General features: G+C 45.2%; 1 protein-coding gene across 36 annotated transcripts in view; it reads right to left on the bottom strand.

Moving 5' to 3' along the window:
• The window catches only part of NRXN3 (neurexin 3), a 1,036,700-nt gene extending 1,012,328 nt beyond the window's left edge, over positions 1-24,372 (bottom strand). For 34 of the 36 annotated variants that reach the window (XR_011739408.1, XR_011739409.1, XM_071809486.1 and 31 more), the window contains exon 1: positions 24,229-24,371. The gene's annotated coding sequence lies outside the window, so the exon portion shown is untranslated. Of the gene's footprint in view, positions 1-24,112; positions 24,133-24,228 lie in introns of those variants that run through there. The other 2 variants (XM_071809509.1, XM_071809487.1) reach the window with 2 other exon arrangements.
• Between the last annotated feature and the right edge of the window lie 623 nt (positions 24,373-24,995).

The following is a 24,995-nucleotide window of genomic DNA, read 5'->3' as shown; positions in this document are numbered from 1 at the left end:
TCTCCTGGGGTGACCCTGTACACTAATCAGGTGTGCCCTTTAGCACCATGCCCAAAGAAGGAAGACCAGATGGCAAGTTTTTAAAACCTTGAACAGATGAGAGACTGCAAGCATGACACAGGAACAGGAAAAACTTCAGATGGGAGGGAAGCAGCTTCTTTCTAGTTTTGAGGGTGTCATGCTCCAGCCTGACTTTTACTACGAAGGTTCCGCTGACTTCTCCATATACTTCTTTAGATCATATATCTCACAGGAATTGAAGGGAGGATGATCACATGTTCTCACACAGTCTGCCTTCATTACTCCCAGTAAATGCTTCACCATAGTCCTCAGTGAAGCAAAACGTCTTTATCTTGGTGTAGTTGCAAGAAACCAATGTCCAGTTGAGGCTCAGATGAGGAGAACAACATGATGCTACAGGCAGCTCAGCCCTCAGCAAAAGAAAACATCTGGCTAAAGGGAGAAACATGGAAACCAGAGACAAGGAGTATTGAGCCCATCTTCACTCCATACATCTTGCATGTGTATGATTCACCACCATATATGTCAAAAGCTGGCACTCAAGGAGAGCTTGGACAAATATGAAGTGTATCCCCTCTCCAAGAACTAGGAGACATGCTCAGCTATTTGTGTTGGATCCTAAAATAAGCTGTCATTGGCAAATTGTGTTCCAATAAAGGATATTATCTAAAAAAGAAAAAAAAACCCAACAAACAAACAAAACCAAAACAAAACAAAAACCAAACAAACAAACAAAAAAAAACCAAACAAAAAAACCCCAACAAACATTATTCTATTTGAGTCCATTTTTATTTGCTATTTTTATAACCAACATCTAGGATTAATAGAACTGAAGGATTAGAAGGGAAAATGCCTTTCACCTAAATGCTTACTCCATGCATTTGACAGCATTTTGTGTCAAGTCAGTTTTATTCGTTCTCTTGTAAGCAGTCAGTTCCCCAGTTAGTTGAGCTGAATTAGACCCATACAAATAGGGAAGGAAAAATACCTACAGAATGTAACTGCAGAAACTCAAATATTAGCAAGTAAGCCCAAGGAGAGCACTTCGTTTTCCAGCTAAGTAAAATGAAGCTGCTGGGTACTCCTTAAATACCAAAAGTGCACTGAAAATCTGCCTCAAAATAAACACACATTTCCCATCAGGCACAAAAACATATTCAGCATTCAACAGACAGTGTCAATATTGGCTATGGTATCTTTCTTCTTATTTCAGTAGAGCACACAATCTGCTTTTTCACACACTCTACCCTAGAAACGAGACATCTATGATTCATTCTGCAACCTACCTCTCCAGTCACACACCTAGAGGGAAGGCATGTTGAATGGTTTTTGTGTTGCTTTTACATCAAAGAATAAAAATACTAAAAGAATTGCTTTTCTTTTGGGATTTTGTTCCTCCTCAAATGAGTCTTGTCATTTAATTTTTGCTTCTGCATTTCTCTATGCTTCCCCCACATCCAACCCATTGCCTGTCATTCTTTCTCTTCCCAGAGTTTGTCTCCTTTCCCACCTTGCTCCTTCTGGACACCCCCTCCAGTGCTGCCTCCTGGCTCTCCCCTCTCCCTTTCTGTGCCAAGTCGGTCAGGCTCTTACACAGCTTGTGCAGCTGTCAGTGGAGTCAGCACACACACAGAGCTCTGTTAGATGTACACTACATAAATCAGGAAGCTGCTTTCTGCCCTCTTTATTCACTCTCTTCACTCAAAAACTTTTTCTCTAGTCCTTCTCTGTCCCAGCTGCTTCCCCTCACCTCTCCTACTTCCCTATATCCTTTTACCTCACCCAAAGCTTAATCATTTTCTTCATGTTTCTCTCTCTTGCTCTTAAAACTTCCTATTTTTTACCTATTCTTGTCCTACTTCTTCTGGCTTCTTTTGCTACCAGACTGTCATCTGTGTTCTTTGCCCCAACCACATCTTCAGTACCATTAAATCCTTTATTATACTCCTTTCATTTGCTCCATTTCCTCCTTTGAGTTCTAGCACTGTCAGTTCCCTATCACAACCTCTGGCTTCACGGCTGGTCCCAACAGGAGGGTTTTGGCTTTTAAGAGAACGGGACATTCTTCAATGACTATAATCTGTTAGGGAGAGATGGGATCCACCTGTCTAGAAGAGACAAGAGAATCTTTGGCAACAGGCTGGCCAGCTCAGTGAGGTGGGCTTTAAACTGGAGAACTCAGGAAGCAGGGTCCAAAATGTCAATACTCATACCATTGCAACTGACTGGGGAATAAGCCAGGCCAACCAGAGCAGTGACAAGTGTTCCTTAGCTGCCTCCCAAGATGACAGCCAAAAGACCAACCTCCTCAAGTATATGAATACCAAGGTATGCAGCCTGGGGAACAAACAGCGGGAACTGGAGCTCCACAACCAATCAGAAAGCTATGATAGCATAGGAGTAACTGAAACATGGTGGGACAACTCACAATCTCACCATGGAGAGCTATAGGTTGTTTCATAAAGGCAGGCAGGGAAGAAGAGGAAGAGGAGTTACGATCTGTGTTAAGGAGAACCTGGAATATTTAGAAGTCAACTACAGTGATTGTGGAAGCCTTATCAAATGCCTCTGGGTCAAGATCAGAGGGGTTGTCTCCAAGGGAGATATTACAGTAGGTATCTGTACCAACCTCCAAACCAAGATGATAAGGCAAATGAAACAATATTTGGGTCACCTGAGCAAGCTATGGGTCAACAGAACCTGGTTCTTATGGGTGACTTCAACTACCCGGACATTTGTTGGAAAATAAATACAGCAGCTCACATGTCATCCATCAAGTTCCTGGATGGCGTAGAGGAGTTTCCTCATGCAAATGTTAGATGTGCCAACCAGGAATGAGGCACTGATGGACTTGCTACAAACTAAGAAAATTTGCTTTGTGATATCTCAGTCAGTGATAGCCTTGGCTGCAGCGATCACAATATTGTTGAGTTTGGGATCCTGCTGAGCACGCTGAAAGCTAGTACTGGGACAAAGTTTTTAGATTTTAAAAGAGCAAACTGCAGCTTGCTCAGAGCTCAGTTGGGAGGGATTCCATGGGAAGCTTCCATGGAGGATAAAAGAGCTAGCAAGTGCTAGGAGTTTTTCAAGAACTCTCTCCTGGAAGCACAAAAACAGTTCATCTCCACTAAAGGTAAGTGAAGGAGGTGGAGCAAGAGACCCCCTTAGGTGAACTTTTGAGTCTGCTCAAAACCAAGAGAGACGCATACCAGAGGTGGATAAGCTGATGAATACCCATTGAGAACTATAAGGGCATTGTCAGAGCATGTAGAGATGCAGTTAGAAAAGCAAAAGCTCAGCTCAAATTGAAATTGGCCAAAGAGGTGAAAAACTACAAGAAAGGGTTCTTCAGGTACATGAACAACAAGCAGAAACAGAAGGAAGACATTGGCCCACTGTAAAACAGGGGAGGCGAATTAGTCACCAATAACACTGAAAAGGCAGAGGTTCTCAACACTTTCTTCACCTCTGTCTTTACTAGCACTTCCCAGACCTTGGGAACAAAAATCCAGGTTGACGCAAACACAAACCCACCGCCGATGAAGGAAGAGCTGGTATGTGAACAAGAGTTCAATCCCTACAAATTGACGGGCCCTGACAATATTCATCCAAAGGTGTTAAGAGAGCTGGCTGACGTCTCTGCGTGGCTTGCTTTCCATAATCTTTGAGAAGTCATGGAGATTGAGGTCGTCCCAGAACACTGGAACAAGGCTAATGTCACCCACATCCACAAGAGGGCTTAAAGGAGGATCTGGGAAATTACAGGCCCATCAGTATTACTTCGGTCCCTGGGAAAGTTATGGAATGAATCCTCCTGGGAGCAATCACAAGTCAAATGAAGCCCATTACTGGGAATAGCACAGATTCGCTAAGGGTAAATAATGCTTCACAAACCTGATCACCTTCTACATCAAAGTAACCTGCTCAGTTGATGTGGAGTGAGCAGTGGACATTGTCTACCTGGATTTCTCCAAGGTTTTCAACACTGTTTCCCCACAGCCTCTTCCTAGAGAAACCGTTTGCCTTATGATCTAGACAAGTGGTCTGTGGGGTGGGTGGAAAACTCACCCCACAGGCCTGTGGGAAACAGGCCACACCCAGGGGGTAGTGGCAAATATCTCCTTTTCAATCTGGCAGCCTATCACAAGTGGGGTGGTCCAGGGATCGATTTTGGGTCCAGCACTGTGTAACATCTTCATAAATAATCTGGATGATGGGATCAAGTGTACCTGATGAAGTTTGCCAATGACACCAAACTGAGCGGGGAAGTGGACACTTCAGAAGGAAGGGCCACCCTGCAATATGACCTGGATAGGCTGGAAGAGTGGGCTAACAAGAACCTTATGGAGTTCAACAAAGACAATTGTAAGGTCTTGCTCCTGGGAAAACCTAATCCAGGAGTGCAGCACAGGCTGGGATCTACCCATCTGAGGAGCAGTTTGTGTAGAAAGGGACGTGGGTCCCTGGTGGACAATATGAGTGATCAGCATACTGCTGTCGCAAAGAAAACCAACGGGACACTGGGATGCATCAACAAGGACATGTCCAGTAAAGAAGCTGTTATTCTGCTCTACTTGGTGCTTGTCAGACCACACCTGGAATACTGTGTTCAGTTTTGGTCCCTGATACACAAAAAAAGATGTGGACAGGCTGGAGAGGGTCCAGAGAAAGGCCACAAAGATGATCAAAGGACTGGGAAGTCGCCATATGAGGAAAGGCTGAGAGAACTGGGCTTGTTCAGACTTGAGAAAAGAAGATTTAGGGGAGACCTCATCACCATGTTCCAGTATTTAAAGGGTGGCTACAAAGAAGATGGAGAGTCTCTTTTTACAAGGAGTCACATGGAAAAGAAGAGGGGTAATGGGTACAAGTCACTCCTGGGGAGATTCCAATTGGACACAAACCAGAAAATTTTTCGTGATGAGACTAATCAGCCATTGGAATAATCACTCCAGGGAAGTGGTAGATTCCCCAACATTGGACACCGGACAGAGTGCTGGGATATCTTGTCTAGACCGTGCTTTTTCAAAGAAAGTTTGGACCAGATGATCCTCGTGATCCCTTCCAACCTGTTATTCTATGATTCAAACTCATACCCTGTCTCCTCCTTCTCTCAAATAGCACAATCTTTCACTGGGAACTGACTACTTATATATGAAGCAATTACCAAACCTCTTCACAGGGGTTCATGATGATGTACCAGTGTTAAGAGGGTGACTTACTAAAAACAGATTGGAAGAGATAAGTGAAGCCTTGATTATCAAGGCTGACTCCATTCAAAGTTCAGACAAAGGTTTGGACTGACTGTTCTGGGGCAACTTATCCCTAGAAACAAGAGAAAAAACACTTAGCTGAGACATTTTGGCTATGGACAGAGCTAAGTAAGGACACCAAGAAGTTCCAAGGCAAGCAAGAGGGGTGAATCCCAGCAGCCAAATACTAGAGCAGTCATGTACCTCTTCAGAGTTTAAACCCTACACACAGGCAGCAGGCAACTATGTAAGGTAACTTTCCAGCTACTTAAAGAATCTAAGAGCAATGAGTCACGGGGACAGCATCTATTATGCTAAGAGTTTCACCGGGAAAATGAGAGAAGATAAAGAGAGTAGCACCTGCTTAGTAGACTGACCAGTGAGGCACGATGAGGGACAAAGACACACACAACTCAACCCCTAAGCAGTGAGTCAGGATGGAGCCTTTCAAAGTGTGACGCATGATCCTCTGCATGAAAGTGGACCTGTTGCTCCCACACGTCATAGGAATGTTGCTTATAGCATCACCCCCAAACTTATGGCAGGTTACACTGTGACATGACATACTACCCAGCCAGATGCAAAGGTGTATGTGTGGGTGGCAGAAGAGAAGGCAGTCAGAGAAGTGAATGAGCAAGCAGGCAGCTGTGATTGAAAACTCTGAAAGTCTAAGGTCTCTGCAAACACCCGAGTTAAAAGCAGAGGCAGCCTCCTGGATCGATTATGCATGCACGCCACCTAAAACACAGGCTGCTAAAGTGCCAGAGCTCTTCTAGATAATTTATAGGCTGGTGTTAGTATTCACAGAACAGTGAGCAAAGTTCAAAGGAATGAGGTGGAGAATAAAAGTTTGAGCCTTCTGAAAACACTGCCACAGCCAGCATGAGTCTCAGCTCCACAAAGGGCCTCACTCGTACTGGGTACAGGCAGAAGCCAGCAGACATTATCACAGCAGGAGCCAGCAAGTGACATCCGTGGCACGGGGGCAGAGAGTTGAGGGAGAGTGCACAACCAAAGCAGGCAAAGTTGGCAAGTGTCTGAGCACATGCTTGCTTGGCTTTGGGGAAAGTATGGGAGAGCTGCATGCCAAACAGCCTGTATCCCCTCTTCTCCCACAACCCTTCCCCACAATCCCCTTGATTCTTCTAGGCCTGCCATACATCAGATTCCCTATGCTACCTCTGCCACAGAGATAAACACCAAGCACTGAAGACCTTCACATGTTTTTTTTACTTATGGTCTCACCAGGATTTCAAGTCAGGACTTCAGAGAAGAAATTAATCATACTAAGCCACCCAAAATGCAAGCTTTATTTAGGTAAGCTTGAGTTTTCCAGCTTTATCACTGCCTGAGCCTGTTAGCCATCTAGTTTTCAGGAGAGAAAGATGGGAAGACAGTGAGGTCTTAAATTTACTAAGCCCTATGTCTGCTCACGTTTGAGATTAGACACAACACCAACAGCATTAGAATAAGTACTGTGTGGTTGACTTCAGCAGAGATGTAAAGCAAAGCTGCCTCGCCTGTCTTCCATCCCTGCAAGGCTATTATAAAACCAGATTTTAGACAGACATACAGGTGTGCACTGTGTACTGCCACTATTCACTACAACAATCTAGCGCATGAAAAGGAGTACAAAGGAAAGTCCACTATACAGCCAAGATCAACTAAGGGGTTTAACCAATATTTTACTATTGCACACAGATACAAACTTGAAATTCCTTGTCATGACACCTTTCCACAGCACTCAGCATACCCCTCTCCAACCTTATTCATTCCAGAAGAAACTTATCTGAAGGTACAAGTAATTTTCTGATCTAGCAGCTTTTCTAAATTAAGCTCCCTGCCCCTTGCAATACGTACCTGAACTGGGAAGGCACACAGGAATTTGGTATCGTACAGGGTGCTGCTAGTATACCAACAAGTACTCGTCTCACTCACCTCTTCCTGCAGGTTACAGTCTTCTGGGACATTCTGTCTGGGCGCAGTACTTGAGGGTCAATCAATTATAGAAAGATATCTTTATTAGAGGCCACAGAGGGGCATGCTTCAGAGACACAAATCACTTAGAATGAAAACCTTTTGTTCTACATTTGGACAGCGGCACACACAACAAGATTCTTGTGTATGACTAGGGAATACAGTAATATAATTAAATAGATTAATAGTCACTTAAACTAGTCTCCTCTCCGTGCAACTACAATATAATGTTGGATTTTTCTCCATAGATTCGGGAGGACTAGAGTATTGATAGATGCCCGTTCTTTTAATCATGGGAGGGTTGGCAGCGCGCAGGGGAGGGTAGAGAAGGGATTGAAATGAGGAACCTGTGTCTTCAGTGTCTTGAGCTATGGAACAGAATCTCCATGAAGTGCTGGTAACATGTTACATGCAATATGTAACTTGATTAGTTTAGTTTCTAAACATGTGGTGATCATCAGGGTCTTGGCAATTAATCTACAGTTACTCCACAGTATCGTTTCAGGTGGATTTTCAACAGCAATGTTATTAAAAGTCTGAGGATAAAGGTATATGGTGCACAGCACAGAATTTTGAAGGTTGGCAGCATCTGCTGATAAGTTTGACAACCATTAACTGAGAGAACAGTTTGGGATAGAATCTCAAACCAGTCCTAAGATGAAGAATGTACTAAATGTGATTAAATAAAATTGGTCTGTTGTCTATAATCTTCAACAAAGAGAATTTAAACTCCTTCTATTGAATTTGAGACCCATTTTAGTGATAAGAAATAGAGAGAGCAATTTGCTTTTGTCATGAAATAACTCAACAGCAGAACAAAAAAAAAAAAAAAAGTTTGTGCCTCCTGCCCTTTCCATTTGGTTATGTACCTCTGACAGGGAAAAGAAGGAAGGTGTCAGGAAAAAAAAAAAAAAAAAAAAACAACTTCAAATGAAGTGCATTAAAACATCTGGACAGAGTCCGGCAAAAAGATGCTTTAAGGCAGGCAGAAAAGACTTACATGGAAATAGAGAGAAGAGAAGAGAAGAGATATAATGTGTTTAACACAGAGAGAGACAAAAATTACAGAGAAGAACCAAATCCAAAATGACATATAAATCAGTTTACAAACAGAACCATTTTCCCAGCACAATTATGGTGACAGAAGAATCACTGGAGAGCTTTAAGAAATCATTCGCTGAGCACTTACATGGGATAATCCAGCAACGGGGCCCAGGAGACCTGGTTGATCTTGAAGAACAAACTCTTCAAAGCACCAGAACAGTTCAATTCAATGTGTGGGAAGCCAAGCAGGTGTGGAAAGAAGCAAGCGCCTGAATGATAAACCCCTGATAGAGCTCAAACACAAAAGGAAGTGAAAGGAAGGTGAAAGTGGGGGTGTGCTTCCCAAGTGGAATACTGAAACTATGCCTCAACATGTCTGGACAAAAGTTAGGAAAGCTTGAAATTGCATGAAAATTCTCAAGATGTGAAAGGCAGCAAGAAGAGCACACTGGTAGGAAGAGGATGACTAAGGAAACAGTGGGCCCAAAGCTGAGTGGGAAAGGGGACTAGTAGTAAAAGCCACAGATAACACTTACGTCCTCGATGCTTTTTTCACCGTGGCCTTCACTGGCCAGGACTGTTCTCTGCCTTCCTGTTCCCTGTGCCCAGTGGAAGGATCCATAGGACAGAAGTACTACCCACAGCAAGGGAAGACTGAGCTAGGGACCACTTAAGCAAACTGAGCATACTCAAGACCCTGGAACCAGACAAGTTGCCTCAACAACATTGAGGGATGCAACAATGGCTGATGTCACTTTGGGGTCACTCTATGTCACTTTAGAAAAGTAACAGTGACTGGAGGAGGCTCCTGGTGACTGGAAACAGTTAGATGTCACACCTGTATTCAAGAAGGAAGATTCCGGGAATTATAGACTGGTCATCAGTCCCTGTGAAGGCTACGTAGAATATCCTCCTGGAACTCATTTCCAGGCATATGAATGACCAGAAGGTGACTGGGAACAGCCAGCATGAACTTACCATGGGAAAATCAGCTGGATTGCCTTCTGTGATGAGATGACTGGCCCAATGAAGAAAGAGAGAGCACAACTTTCGAAACAGTCTCCAATAGTATAATTGTGAACAATTTACAGACAGCTGGAACCAGATGGATGTACTGCAAAGCTCATGGAAAACTGACTGAACCACTGCACTCAAAGGCTAGTGATCAGTGGTGCAAAACCCAGTGGCAGCCAGTTACTCACAATGTTCCTCAGGGGTTCTTTGCTGAATTCACTCAATTTTTTCAATGTCTCTTTTGTACTGGAGAGCTCAGACCTGGGCACAATAAGTATATGTAGCCCATGAGTGCTGAGTATGGGGAAATAATCCTATCCCTTGACCTGCTATCTATGCTTTTGCCAACACAGTTCTGTGTATGATTAGCTTTCACCACTGCAAGGACCATCATGATGGTTAGGGGCTTGAACATAATATGCAAAAGAAGCTGGGAGAGATGGGTGTGCTTATCTCAAGAAGAGCTGAATACTTGGTCCTTATTCTCCATACTCTTCAGCTCTGAACCTAAAAACTCTACAAGCAGCCATGAAACCTCACCATCCACTAAGTGAGCATAAAGGACAAACTGAAGCATGGAGATATTCAGAGCCAAGAACCACAATGCTTTTAACTGCTTGTTTCCAAAGGTACACAGAATTCTACAGCAGAGCCAGGAATTAAGCCCCAAACAGCCCCTTTCAATAAATCGTTTCCCCAAAAATGTGTTTTAGCACTAATTGTCCCATAATTCTGCAGTTTGCCTGTATTGGAGGATTCCTGGCAATGACTGGCAACGACTTCACCCCTAAGTTAAATAAGACTTGGTTGGACAGTTCAAGCTTTAAGTTTTAGAGCATTTTAACTACCGACCATTACACATCCACTATAAAACATGCAGCTACATCTAGTATCCTATGATCACTTCTGGGCTGCTGAACAATAAATAGCATGGCAGGCCAAAAAGGAAAGGAGATTAATAAAGGGCACATTAACAACAAGCTTGTTGTTGGCGTACTGTGTGATGATAACAAACCGAATGGTAAAAGAGAGAAGACATCACAGCATCACACAAAGTTACTTGATATAATACAAATTCAGAAGGAGGGCACCCTAAAATTACCCAATGTCTATCCTGCATTTTGTAGACCTCTCAAGGTAACACCCAAAACAACACACACGTGTTCATGCAGCCTCTAGCATAGGCAGAGCCCCTTGGTAAGACACCACTTCAGCCAACAAACCTCTTGCGTTATGCCACTTACTTTGAATGTTCATCCTGCTGAGATTTGTCAGTCTTTTCCCAGTATTGTCTCAGCATCAAAGTCCTGTGCTCATTGTCTGACTCTCTTTCAATAATAAAGAAGTACAGTTTCCCTTAAAAACTGCAGTGGACACTTCATTGCTGGATCAGTGTGCCTTCCTACCTACATGAGATGAATGATGGGAAGTTCTGGGACAGAAAAACCTCATCAAGTGAGAATTAAGCTGGTTAAATAAAACAGATGGAAGATGCACACACAAAAACACTAAAGCAAGGGACACAGCTTGAATTATTGTTGTAAGCCTTTGCCACTTGCCTACAGAAAGCTTGACAACAGCTAAGCTGTCAACATGCTATCATACCACCCATCCTGCTGACCAGTCTTTGTTTTTCTGTACTCCTCCAGTTATCTGTGTCCATCTGTTGTCTCCTGTCTCATCTGTAGCCTGCTCGTTCTTTGGGGCAGGGAACATTTTTTGCCATGTGTTTGAACTAGGATTGTGTAGGTGCTTCCACAATAGGCAGGGATAACAATAACAATAATTAGGTTATATCTCTACTATCTTCTTGGGTTGGAATGTTTCCCTCCTGACTCCACAGCACAATTATTACTTGGTGCAATATGTGGCCTCGTAAACAAATAATTATATCCCAACCTACCTTTGACCATTTCACCAGTCATCCTTTGGGGCCTGAATCTGCTGAGCTCTCCATATGCTCCAAATGGTGAGTGTGTGTCAACTCAGCTCCAGAAGAAACCAGCCTTGCAGTGCAGCAGAACTAATACCTTGCATATAACCCTTAGATTTTCCCTGGACAGAACAAGCTTCCTACACACAAACTGTTGCCTCCTACTTTTGTGTGTCAACCCTGACTCACTTCTAGTACTAAGAAGTAGAGGATCATATCTTCATTTTTCACACACTCTGAAGAATTGCAAAAGCCTGCAGTTACAAGTTTATGTAAGAAGCTGGAAAATTGCTATATTATAAACTGTGCACAGACATAGTAGCCAAGTCCATCGTTGTCCAAGTTCAACAAGCATATATTCCCGGACGTTCTGTTAAATCAAAAGGAAGACATTTCCTTCTTTCAGTTTTGTTAAGGGAACCAGCTCTCTGCACTGGAGATGTTCAGAAATTCACTCCTGGACCAAACTAGCTCCAGAAAGGCTGTTCATATAAATCTAAGATTCAGGAGAAAATACAAGTAACACACTACATAGTATGTCTCTGATTACTTTCTAGTAGCCACTGAAAGGTTTTGCTGAACCATCAGGGAAGAACAGTGCCATTCCCTGAGTAACATCGTCTTCTCTCAAAGCGCCATGAGCCCCTTTCACAAGTACTGATGTATATGTCTTTACTAAATCAGTCTTTAGGCTCCCTCTTCTCAAAACCACTGGGTGCTAATGCACCCCCCTGCAGTGCCTAATCCACACTACTCTGCTTTAGGCAAGTGGAAGAACAGATTGTTGCAGAGGGGAAAATCCTTTGCCCTTGCCCACTACATCTGGCAGAGGAGCACAGAAGAACCATCTGGCAGTAAACCTGCAGTATTTTTAACAGGTGAAAGCTGAAGTGGAAGTCTTCTTTTCCTTCTCCAAATCATTTGTCCAAATCTTCCTAGTGTAAATTAATCAATAACCAGGATAAGATTCTTGAATAACTTCCATTTTCCAGTTATGAGGATGCAGAAAGCTGGGCCAGCCCCCTGTTTGTTTGTTATCTGCAGAAATAGAAAAGCTTACAGTGCTGGATGCTAATGTGACACTGCTGAAATGCACAAGCTCCCTCAGGCCTTTTTGGGACACTCATTGTAGAACTGGATCATGCCAGGGGCATGGAAGGTGCTGGAGGGGCATTGCAGGGGGAGTGCTGTGCCCTGGCCCTGCCTCCCCACATTCCCACCACAACAGCGAGTGAGGGGAGAAGCTCGCCTTTCAAGGAGGGCAAGCAGTGTTGGAACCAGACATCAGGAATTCAGGTGGCCCATTCACCTTCTGAATTGGTCAAAACTATAATAAACCAATCTAGATAAATTCTGGTGTCTCTCTGTCTCATCTGCTCTTAAAACTTCCTGTGATGAGGGCACAACAACATCTCTCAGAAAGCTGTTTTCATGCTTAGCTACCCAAACACTTACAAAGCTGTTCCTATCACCTATCTCCACATCTGCCTTGCTACAAATTAAGCTGATTATTTTGTGCCCTATCCCCAGTGGACACAAAGAACAATTAATCACTGTCTTCTTAAAACAAGCTGCTAAACACTGGAAGACTTTTCATGTCCTTTGTCAGTCTTCTCTCCAGACTAAACCAGCCTGGGTTCTTGGAGCCTCTCCTCACAGGTGGTGCTCACCACACTGGCTGCCCTGTCCTCATCTCCTTCTACTGTGTCTGGTCTTGCTGCTCACACTGGACACAGTGCTCTGCTGTGGCTTTGGCAGCAGCTGCTAGAGTAGAAAAACTACTGCCTGTGTGCTACACGCGACGTTCCTTTTAAATATACCCTAAAATGAGATTTTCTTTTTTGCAATGTCACCGTGCTGTTGACTCACATTCAGTCTCTGACTCAGTGTAGTGACTCCCAGATCCTTTTCTGCTGTTCTGTTGCCTGGCTTGTTATCCCCCATTTTACATGTAGGCATTTGATTTCACCTTCCCAAGTACAGTACTTATCATTTGTCTTTAATAGATTTCTTCTTATCAAATTCAGACCATTTTCCAGTTTAACAGGTATATGACACTAGGCTGTGCCAAGAAAGCAGATCAACTTCCTGTTCATGTTACATATTAGCAACAAAGAGAGCATGGAAGCAATAACTGCTGGTTTTAGGCAAACTTCCTAAAAGAGTTACTGCCTTATCAAAAGCCTATCAATTTGCTACTCCCTTTTCACTCTGCTTTTCTACCTGATATACTGTGGTCTCAGTAAAGAAACACTAGTTCACCCTAGCCTCATAAAATACATTTATTCAATGACATTATAATCCACTGCCAAAAAAGTACTGCAACATCGCAGGCACCAGGGCACTCTATGACCCACGTTAGTACCAAATAGAGCTGCTTGCAACTCATTAACTAGGTCAAATCAACCAACAAGGAAGACAAGGGACACATATAAAACTATTTACATTGAGCTAAATCCTTAAGACCCAGCTCAACAAAATTATGCCTTTTGACCCACTGTTGTTAGATGCACACTCATTATGTATTATATTTGATTAATGACTTATATGAAATTACATCAAGGATCAATTTCTTACCTTGCATTTTCCCATAAAGCCCTTAACATTTTTTCCAGGTATGTACCAGGTATTTTAAATGCAAATACCTGAAATTATGATGTACCATACCTTCTCCCAAAGTGCTGCATGAGCTGACCAGACAGCAGATTTTGATCCCAGGACTTCAATGCAATATCAGGCATATGGAGTCCCTTGAGCAGGTTGGCCTTATTCCCATCACAAGATTCCTGCACTCGCCATCTCTGCTCCCCAAAAAAGTCAAAACAATCAATAATTTAATGTTTATTTTTTTCATGATCCACCAATTAAAAAAAAAAAATGCAGTGTGTAACTGGCCATAGTAACAGAACAATTACAGAAACTGTAATCTCTCTCTCCCACAAATTAAAAAGGATGTGAAGGTCCTTGACTGCATCCAGAGGAGGGCAAAAAGCTAGTGAAAGGGCAACCTCATTGCCCTCTACAACCTCTTGAGAAGTGGAAGAGGGAGCTGCTGGTCTCTTCTCCCTGCTATTCAGCGACAGAACGCATAGGAATAGTTCAAGGACACATTAGGGGAGGTTCAGACCAGGTATTAGAAACACTACAGGGAGGCTGACCAAACACTGGAACAGGCTTCCTAGAGGGGTAGTCGATGCCCCATGCCTGTGAAAGGCATTTGCACAGTGCCCTTAATAATATATTTTAACTTTTTGTCTGTTCTGAAATGGTCAGGTAGTTGGACTAGATGATCATTGTAGGTCCCTTCTCACTGTAACATTCTATTCTATTCTCAGATACACAAAGCCTTCCTTTTATTGAACTCATAATGCTTTACAAGTGACAATTTTTAATTTTCAGTGGATGGAGAAAGTGATGACTAGCATGAAAAACTGGTTTGACACATTCTGGTAAAGAACTCCAGACTTCGGCTTCTTAAGTTAATACTTACAGACCATTCTGCCTGTCCTGCTTACACTCCATATCACTGTAGTGATATTCATGTTTCATACATCAGTACATCCTGAGGGCCACCTGGCTGAAAAGCAGCTTTGCAGAAAACGACATGGGAGTCCTGGTGGGCGGCAATTTGAACATCAGCCAGCATTGTGCCCTTGCACAAAAGGAGGCTACTGGTATTCTGGGGCTTCATTAGGAGTGTTACTAGCAGGCTGAAGAAGGGGATCCTTCCCCTCTCCTCAGCATTGATGAAGCTACACCTGGAGTACTGTGTGCAGTTCTCAGCCCTCCAGTACAAGAGAGATATGGACATAACACGGTGAGTTCAACAAAGGGCCAATGAATAGGCTTAAGAGCATTTCTCATACAAGGAAAGTCTGGGAGAGCTGGGACTGCTTAGCCTGGAGAAGAAAAGACTCAAAGGGGCATCTTATCAATGTACATAAATACCTGAAGGGAAGGTGTAGCGAACATGGAGCGAGGCTCTTTTCAGTGGTGCCCTGTGACAGGACCAGAGGCAACAAGCACAAACTGAAATACAACAGGTTCTGCCTGAACTTTGGGAAACACTTTTTTATTGTGAGGGTGACTGAGCTCTGACACAGGTTGCCCAGAGATGTTGTGGAGTCTCCCCCCTTGAAGATATTCAAAAGTTGTCTGGATGTGGTCATCTTTTCTAGGTGGCCCTGCTTGAGCAAGGGGGTTGTATCAGATGACCTCCAGAGATCCCTTCCAACCTCAGCTATTCTGTGATTCTGTGGGTTTCACCAGCCATCAACAGGTCAAAAAATCATTGCTCTATGGCTTAATCTGTTCCTTTTCAAATGTGTCCTGATGCTACAGAAGGTCCTTCTGTAGTCTGATATTGCAGATGGCACAGATTTAGCAGACAGGATGGGTTCCTTTTCAGGACCTTGCTGCCATTTCACTTACTGGGTGAACTGACAGAGATGTTTGCAAGATAACTTGAATTCAGACTCACACAATGCTTAGAAAGGTCAGACAGGTTATTCCCTCCTTTCCATTATTTCCCAGAACCAGTGAGGACAGAAAGCACAGTGGTCAAAATAATTCAAATCAAACTGTTTAATGCCATAAGAATATATTGCTCACGTCAGAAGAAAGGTTTATTCCAGATAAGATCTCAGACCAAAGCAAGGACTCTCATCTTCCCTATGCCTCTCTAACAACTGGAAGCAGAAAAGGAGGGCAGTATAGCCTCCCACTGGCTCTTCCAGTCTAACAGAAGAGAGTTCAACCAAACAATAGAGAAAGATAGCACAACCTTGTCTCACCTTCCAGTGCTCTGATAACCAGAAGAGAAAACGGTAAACGTGCACCTCACAATCTTATACCCATGTACAGTGACTGACTTATCCACAGGCAGTAAATGAAGGTCAGTTGAGCTACGAGATATCTGGAAGTAACGAGAGCAAGTACACCATTATGATCAGTGCCTCAACTTGTACCACAGCTTAATTAATTTAGAGATACAATGGTATCTACAAGAGTAGAAAAATCCTCTCTTCTGTTTTGTTTTTTAATAAAAATGAAGTATTTTATTACTCATTTAAATACCTGTTAATTCCTTAGCAAGCACCAGTTGAGAACTGTGCAGTTACAGAAGGAACAAGATTCCTACTTCAGCTGAGTGAAGGACTCTAAAATTTAGGTGAATGGGATTTTCTCCAGCCCCTTTCTTGCTTCTCTCCATGACTGGTCCTGAAAATAGCTGACAAGAAGGTTCTTCCATACATCCCTCTCCAGATCCCGTTCCTCCACAGTCCATTTAGTTTCTGCAATTCAAGCAGATTCCTTTTTCCCCTGAAATCAATGTTTAATTAACACATTATTGGAGGAAAAAAAAAAAGGGCTGCAACAGCAGACTGAAACAAAGCCAAGCGAGCACGTCCCTGCTCTGCAGATGCAGCCAGTCCCATCAGACAGTTACCCCATTATTGGAGAGTTCTTCCTCTCCTCATCCTCCTTCAGCTGCCAGCAAATATCCTTTTGCTTAGTTGCCTTCCTTTCCATCCCCATGGGACTCCTTCCCTTCTTAGAAGTGGTTCACAACAGCAGAAAAGACAGAAAGTCAAGAGAGAAGGGGAGCAAGTGCTCTCTGGATAGCCTCACAGTATGACCAATGCCTCAACTCTAATCCTGTCGTCCCCTGGAGGCAGCACACTGATTCCCCTAACAACATCCTCCATCAATACAGCAAAAGGATCAGCAGCACAGTGGAAACAGGTCAGTATGCTTTGTCATGAGCGGAGGATACTCCCAGGGTCACACTCACAGATTCTGGGACTACATGCAGCTATACGTACCCAAAGGCAGCAGAGAGGCTACTGGCAGCTTCAGAAGGTTTACATCATACCTCCTCCCATCCTTCATCAATTATTATTCTGTCCAACTCCTTGGCTCTCATCCGGCTGCTGGGAGGTACTTGGATGCAGGGGATGCTGCAGCACTGTCAAGGGCATTATGAGGCAGGCCTAGGCCTTGGGTGCCCTCCTTGCTCAACACAGGCACCCTCATTCCAGGGTTGGTGCAGCAGGTAAGAGACAATGGAGTCCATGAACTCCCGGGCTGGGCTGCCCTAGTTATGAAGAAAGACATCAGGATCTTTGAAGGAGTCTACTATCCCAGCACTCTCATTCCCAGGATCCAAAGCTACTAGTGTTAATTAGTTGCTGTGATGTGATGGATGACAACTGGCAGGGCCAGGAATGACACAAGCAGATTGTGTTTGAAATAAGCCGTCCCTCACCATCAAGGGCAGAGGAAAGGAATTTGGAAAGGACAGGAGCTGAGCAGACTGCTGAGAGACGACAGGTTTGCTGACAGAACCCCCCTCATCCCTGACATCCCCTTCCCAACACCCCAGCTCACTGCTGCTGCCAGCAGACAAGACACAGGCAGGGGAGCATGCCTGGGAGAGAATTCAGGCACAGGTGTGTGAGAGACAAGAGGAAAGCTCTAAGAGACATGGGAAAGCAAGGCAGATGAAGGGCTAATCTGCTCTGTGGCAAGGGGCAAAGTTGAACTTCTGATGGCTGTGGGCACATCCACCGCCCTCTGCAAAGCCACACTGTGATGCCTGCAGGAGCCTAGAGTCCTGACAGGCTGCAGACTTTAGCCCAGACAGAGGACTCTGCCAAGCTGGCTGCATGGTGTAGAGCTCCCAACAGCTGCCCACAGTGCTCACAGAGCACCTTTTCCTGTGAATGGCAACAAGAGATATCATATCCCCAACTTCCCTTAAGGAAGAATGCAAGATCTTCTAACACAGCTAGCATATTTCCACTCAGAGTCTTATTGCTCAATTTTTCAAGCATGTCACTACAGGGACACCACACTTCATCCCTCCTAGACCTCAGTAAAACCATACTGGGCCTGGCCTAGCCCAAAGTCATGACTTTTCCATAAGGAAAAAAAAAAAAAGGTACAAAAGGTAAAAATGCAGAGCACTAAAAATGCCATTCACTGCCCACAAGGACAAAGGCTGAACAAACTTGTCCCATGCTGCCTTTCTACGAACAGTCTTGGTCTGGCTGTTTGGGTTGGTGGTGAGAGTTCAAAACATAATCTTTGATTCTTAGAGTCCTTTAGACAAATGAACTGCCTTTGTCTATGCCCATGTGAGGAGAAAACAAGGGGAAAAAAAAAAAAAAAAGGCAAATGACCTGACCCAAGATTATGCCGTGTGTTTATTTTCAAGAAGCTACCAATCCCATTAGCATCTTGGTTTCCAACAAGCAAAATATCCTCCTCACCACTGTATGAATTAAGAGACAAGTCTGCTGGATTGACAGACTGCTATTAACTAGAAGAGGGGAATGGGGGGGAAGAGACCTGATAAAAATTTGCAAAGCTTAACCAAAATTTGGGTAATTTCTGGTTCCAGCTGCATTGGCAATAATCCCAAAACAAAGCCTCTCTCCTCTTCATGCTGGTGGGGACAGGCATAGACATAGTTAGGTGCATTTTGGTTTTAAATTAAATACCATGTCTCTGGAGTCATTGTCAGAGGTCACCTTGTATCCTGGCTTCCGGATATCACAAAGTTTCTGGTTCCTTCAGTCAGTTCTTGGCCAGATCACTATGGATCCTTACGCCTGACACAGCATATCACAGCTCAGCCAGTACCCAGAATCCCACCTGCACATGCCCAAAGCACAGAGCTGAGGACAGGGCAGGGGAAAACGGAACAAGGGGGAAACACACACTCCGCTTCTCTCAAGACAGGTAAACTCAGGAGACCTGGACGAGGCTGAAGAAAACAAAAGCAAGATGTTCAGAAGATCCACTGAAATACCACTGCTGCTACAACAAGAAAGGGAATAAATTCTCCCTTCCTTCCCAGAAAAGTGTGAGACAAAAGCTGGAAGATCTTGTGTAGTTTGAAGGTGTCCTCTAGGTTGAGGGTTTAAATCCAATCCTAACACAGAAAGCATATGAGCTGTCTGCACTGATGTCTTGGTAACTTGTTTGAAATGGGAAGAAAGTGAGGGAGAAGGCATACTTATTTCCTTTTTGCACAGGGACTTAGGTCTTAAAATTCACTGTCATCACTACCACAAACTACTCCTGGCACCACCTCTCACCCTCTGAATGCTCTGCAGGAACTGAGCTCCCCTCTTACTTCAAGGGTGAACACCATTTAGGGTCAGGAGTAAGTTCCAGCACTACATGAAGTTCACTGTCCTCCGTTGGCTGTGCAAGCTCGAGGAAGGACTAAGCACCACAGTCAGGAACTGCTGAGCTACAAAACACATTGCAATCATTGAAGTTTACCTACAGTAATTTTTTTTCCAAACTTTCCTATTCTGCTAACAAATAATTCATAAACAGAGGCTGACTGTGACACAAGAACACACTAGTACCTTAGTGACTGGGGAAATGTAGGCACGATTAAACCAGGGTCCACCTCCAAGGTGGACCTCTGCAAGGTCTCAGGGCGGAGTGTCCAGGGGGCGCAGGCACACGGGCCCTGCAGCACCCTCTGCCTGTTGCTCAGCTGGCCACTGCATCATTTTCAACAGCTGCTGTGGCTGGTCTGCACACATAGGAGCTACAGCACGACAACCATTTCTGAAGCAACTGGGGTAAAGGGGAGGGCACGGAGAGATCAAGAAAGTACTGGTGGAGCTGGGCAGCTGAGGCAAGATTGGCTCTACTGAGCACAAAGCAGGGGAAGAGCAGGGGAAATGTGCATCTCTCCAGGCATCACCCACACCTACAGTATGGGGCACTGGACACACCCCTGCCCTCTCTTCCTGGCCGTAGTTTACCATTGCACCTCAAGGTCAGAGAGAAAGGAGAAAAGCAAAAGGCAAACAACAATAGCCCTGGACAGATCTATTTATTAAGCTTTTGCTATTGCTCCATGAAGTGGAAAGATCCAGAAACATGGAGACCTCAGAGCAGGCGCAGCCACACACAGGAGATGAGAAGCAGCGGTTGGTGGAGCCACAAGAGCACCTTCCTTCCCCAGCACCCCTCCACCTGGGTGCAAGCAGCCCATGACTGAGCAAGGAAGTCCTTCACATCCAGAGAAGGAGGGTGCTGAGCAGGTCTGTGAACCTTGAAGATGGTCCTGGCCCACTTGAAACCCAGGAAAACCCTCCCTCCTCCCTCTCACAGCCTCAGCTCCCCACCCTTGCGTACCAGCCACCCACAGCCACCCGCTGAGGCTTGCCAGGTCCTTCCGCATGCTTTAGCTAAGGGAAAGAACGAAAGGAAAGAGGGATGGAGGAAGAGACTCTCTCGTCTTCCTTTGCTTTTCTCCCCCATCCTTTTCCCTGCAGTACTCAGACCCGAAAAGACGTGGCTCTCCTGCACATCCTATAACAGAAACATAAGAAGCTTTCTTTCCATGGATTCACAACCCTCCTGCCTCCGGCAGGGACCGCATGGACATGGTGATATTCCTGTATCATCTGGATCAACGGCACAGATAAGCTCAAAGAGGACAAGGGGGATGGCACAGGAGGACAAGGTGGAAAGGCTTTGTTTGGTCCTGGTTCCAGTCCAGCCCACCCCCTCTCTTCGTTGCAGTGCCCTCCAGCTCGGACATGCAAGAAGGCGTTGGGAAGGGAGGGGGCCTGGAGTGCGTATGAATTTTGTTTTCCCCATCAAGGGGACAGCTCACTCCCCCAAGCGTGCCTGGCTCTGCTGGAGCTCCCCGGAGTAACCTTTATTCCAGTGTGTCGCAAGCATGTATTTCACGGATGGTTACACTGAATCATTATCACCAGACGTTCATTTGACCAAAATAATGTTATTAGCATCATCAGGTCCGTTTTCCCCTCCCAATTTCTCCCTCCCCAATACATATACACTCCCTCCAGCCCCCAGGCCCCTGCCATCCACATAGGGCACACCCCTCCCGACACAAAATCTCATGATACGTGACACAATGTCCAGGAAAAAGAGAGCGGTGAGATGGGCTGGTGAAATGGATGGACGTGCCTTTGGCATTTACTGCGTTCCCTACCCTCTGCCAATGTTTATCAGCCGCACACACACACAAAGACTCACACGCAAAAATTGGAATTAAATCATGGCCTGTCCTAGGTACGTGACTACGGGTGTATGAGTGTGTGCACGTGTGTCCAATCTGCAGTCACAGTCCTATCAGGAACCCGAATCTGTGTGGCATGAAGCAAAGGTCATCGTGCCACTGTTGTGATGCACTAAAAAAAAAAGCCGCAGAGCCATCAGGATGTAACACAGAATTTTCTCGTCAAGGGACGAGAAACCTTCAGGGGGGTGGGGGCTGGGAGGAGGAAAGCGGGTGTGCAGATGGGGGGATGGGGGGAAATGGCAGAAAATGGGGAGGAAAATGAAGAATACAAAGCTCCACTTCGCTAATCCAAGATAGACAATCCATCCCTTCCCCCCGTCTCTATACCCTCCCTCCCCCCGAAATGTTGGTGCAGATGGATTTCTGTATCTTGGTTTTGCAGCAGTGGGTCTAATGATTCCCGTACCAAACCCCCTCGCTATGATAACCCCTCCCACTATTTTTGGTGAGGTGTTTTTTTTTTTTTAGATCCGGCTGAAGAATAATGTGTTTTTAGAGATAATGGGGTTTATAAAAGGAAAAGAAAAAGGGATGCAGCGCAGACATTATGTGAATAATCTGTTCCCTGCATCACCCCCATCTTCCCCCAACCACGCATCCCGATTTCACCCCCTCCCATCATTCTCCAGCCTTTCCCCATCCGCTCCCCCAAGGAAAGGTAAAAAAAAAAAAAAAAAAACAAAACACCACACAACACGATCTGGGTAGCCGATCTCAAAATCCCAAGCACTAATCCGCTTGAATTTGTTCTTCCCCTTATATAAGCAGCAGCACGTCAACATGTTCAGTGGAAACGCAGCGTAAAATGAGGCCAGGCTACAGCCATGGAACAGGGGTGATATCGGCAGATATCGCTTCTATCGAGAAGCCATCACCACCAGGATGATGAAATCAAGTATTGGGCTTTTAGCCGTTCCCTTCCTTTATTTATTTATTTATCTTTCAACACTTACTCTAATTCTATTTCGTTCGTTTTGGTTTCATTCTACTTCGATATTTTTAAAGGACAAAAGTGAAATAAATAATTAAAAGCCTAGAGACATACCCCACTGGAAGGTGCCCGAATGCTCCAGAAAGAGAATGCTCACCTCCTAACTTCCTTTTTTTTTTTTTTAAATAAATAAATACAGTCCTGTTGCTCCCATTATCCCCAAACTTCCAAATGTCCCCAGCTGCACCTCCCTACTCCCGAAAACCAGGTACTTTGTTAGAGAGGGATGAAGGTTTAAGAAACTGCCAAAGGCTGAAAAGAAACCAATAGAAAAATGGAAAATTATGTCTAGACAATAATCTAGTTCGTTCAGCTGATAAAATGCGGCCAGTCCCAAAACCAAGAGCAATAATCCCTGCAACCTCCTCCCCCCCAAAATACTACTAACCATTACATAAACTTGCCCAACTTAACACCGATAACCATTTTAACTTAAACCACTGACAGACGTAACACCCTTCTGGTTCACATTACAGTTAATAACTGACTGTACCATCACGGCAAACAAAATCTTTTGTGATCAATTTTTCCCCCACATGCTCAACATCGCTCTTCGACTTTTCACCAGTCTAGTTAAGAGTTTGTCCCCTCAAAAAAATAGCCCCTCAAAATATGGAATAAGCAGGTATTGGTGAGCGGTCGTTTCAATATTCTCCTTTTTAGGAGGGCTTTGTATTTATCACGGAACAATTGTGTGCAGTCGAAAATACAGGACAAACAATTAATTTTTAGGAAAAGCAGAAATTATTTCTTAGAACTATTTGCAACGAAGCATTGAACAGTTCGACTATGGAAACGTAGAAAGAGATCTTGGAAAAGCGAAAGGCTGAAAGTGTCCTTTTTATAAACAATTAGATGTTTTTAGCCTCAGTTCTGCCTCCCTGACCCTTTTGTTTTTCTGTCGCTGATCTCATGCTTAATTTTTTTTTATTGTTTTCTTTGGGAGGGGAGAAATTCGGAAAAAAAATTGAAAGAGAAAGATTTTAATTTCAACAAAATGCATCCTTAACGAGCACTGGTCAAACATCTCACTATCTACCTACGAAATATTGCAATTAAAATAAATTTAAAGAGTAAGCAAAAGACAAGTCACCTGCAAAGCACCAGAGTCAGTGCCCTTAGGTAGGAGAATTACATCACTCCCTGACTGAATGATGTTTTCTTTTAAATTATAAAGCAGGTGGATTTTTTTTGACGCAAAAAGGGAATTAAAAAAAAAATCAAGAAAAAGAAAACCACCGTGGGTATTTCACATGCATCTTGCACGAAGAAAGCATTGAACCAACCTTTAAGGTCACTTCACTGCCTGAAAACCCACAGCAGTCGCTCACGGTGGAAGTTTTCAGGCAAGACGGCTACTAAATCATTAATACAAACAAATGGAAGGCGGGGAGGAAAGGTGCTACTATAATAGATCCAAAGACTTGGAAAAAGAAAATATATTAAAAGCAAAAAACTTTCATCTTCAGCCTCTCTTCTTTCCTCGTTATTTTTTTTTTTTTAAATAAATCCTTAAGCTTTAGTCAAACAGCAGGCTCTCTCTAAGCGTCTCCCTGCTGTACTCAGCGTAGCGTCGTCTTCTTTTTCGTGGGCCCCCCCCATTTTCCACTCCGAAAAGCCTCGCCGTGGGACCTGCGATTTCCCAAAAAGTCGGCCAAAAGGAACTGGGGCCAGAGCGTCCCGGGGGATCGGTGCGCGCCCACTCCGCCCGGACGGGCAGCGCCCAGCCCCGCCGGGCAGCGGGATAAAACGATCCGAAATAGTTGTCGTGAGGGGGGTCTGGAGAAACGCACCCGCGAAGCTCCGGAACGGCGGCGCCCAGCACCCGCCGGCCGGGCAGCCCCCGCCGATTCGTGCCGAGCTGCGCTGAGCCGGGCCGTGCCGCCCCCCGCCCGCCGCCCCCTCTCACCTCCGCAGCCGGGCGGCCGCCGGCCGCCGCGCCAACTCGCGGCTTGCCTCCGCTGCGAGGCAGGGGGCTCCAGCGTGGCCCCAGCCGCGGAGGCTCGCGAGGGTCCCGGGGAGGCTGGGCTGGCCGCGCCGAGCGGAGCCGTGCCGAGCCGTGCGAGCCGCGGGCGGAGCTGAGCAGGGCTGAGCGCGCCGCGGTGCCGGAGCAGCCCGAGCCCCGCGCACGCCGCCGCCGCCCCCTGCCGCCGCGCCCGCCCGGCCCGGCCCCGCCCGGCCCCAGCTTTTAAAGAGACCGCAGGCCCTCGCCCTCGGTCCCCCGACGCGGTCGGCCCGGGCGCGGCAGCTGGGGCGCAGGTACGACCCCGGGCAGAGGCAGCAACGCTCCGCCGGGCTTCTCCTCCCGCGCTTGCCGCGGAGCCGCCGCATCCTCCCGGGAAATGGGGTTGGAAGCTTTTCGTCTGCCTCCGGCCCCTTCGGTATCTCGTTCCTCGGGCACTGCCTCATCGGGCCGGCACAGCAAGGCGGTGTTTTCTCCACTCTGGTCCCAGTAAGGGGAGACACAGCTAATTTTTACCTCTGGAGTTTGCCAACATTACCCAAGCAGGTAGGACCTGACATCTGAGCAAGGAGTAATGCATTCCTCAGACGATATACCTTCGTGATCCTCCTAAACCCCTCAAAGTTCACAAAGATTTTTCACTTCTAGCTCAAAGTTTGACCCAAACCTGCTGAGTATTTCAAGTCAATTTATGCACCATCCAGTTAATTTAA

The sequence above is a fragment of the Patagioenas fasciata genome, chromosome 5 (genome assembly GCF_037038585.1).
Source record: "Patagioenas fasciata isolate bPatFas1 chromosome 5, bPatFas1.hap1, whole genome shotgun sequence".
Classification (NCBI taxonomy): domain Eukaryota; kingdom Metazoa; phylum Chordata; class Aves; order Columbiformes; family Columbidae; genus Patagioenas; species Patagioenas fasciata.
This window is presented reverse-complemented; position numbering and strand designations above follow the sequence as displayed.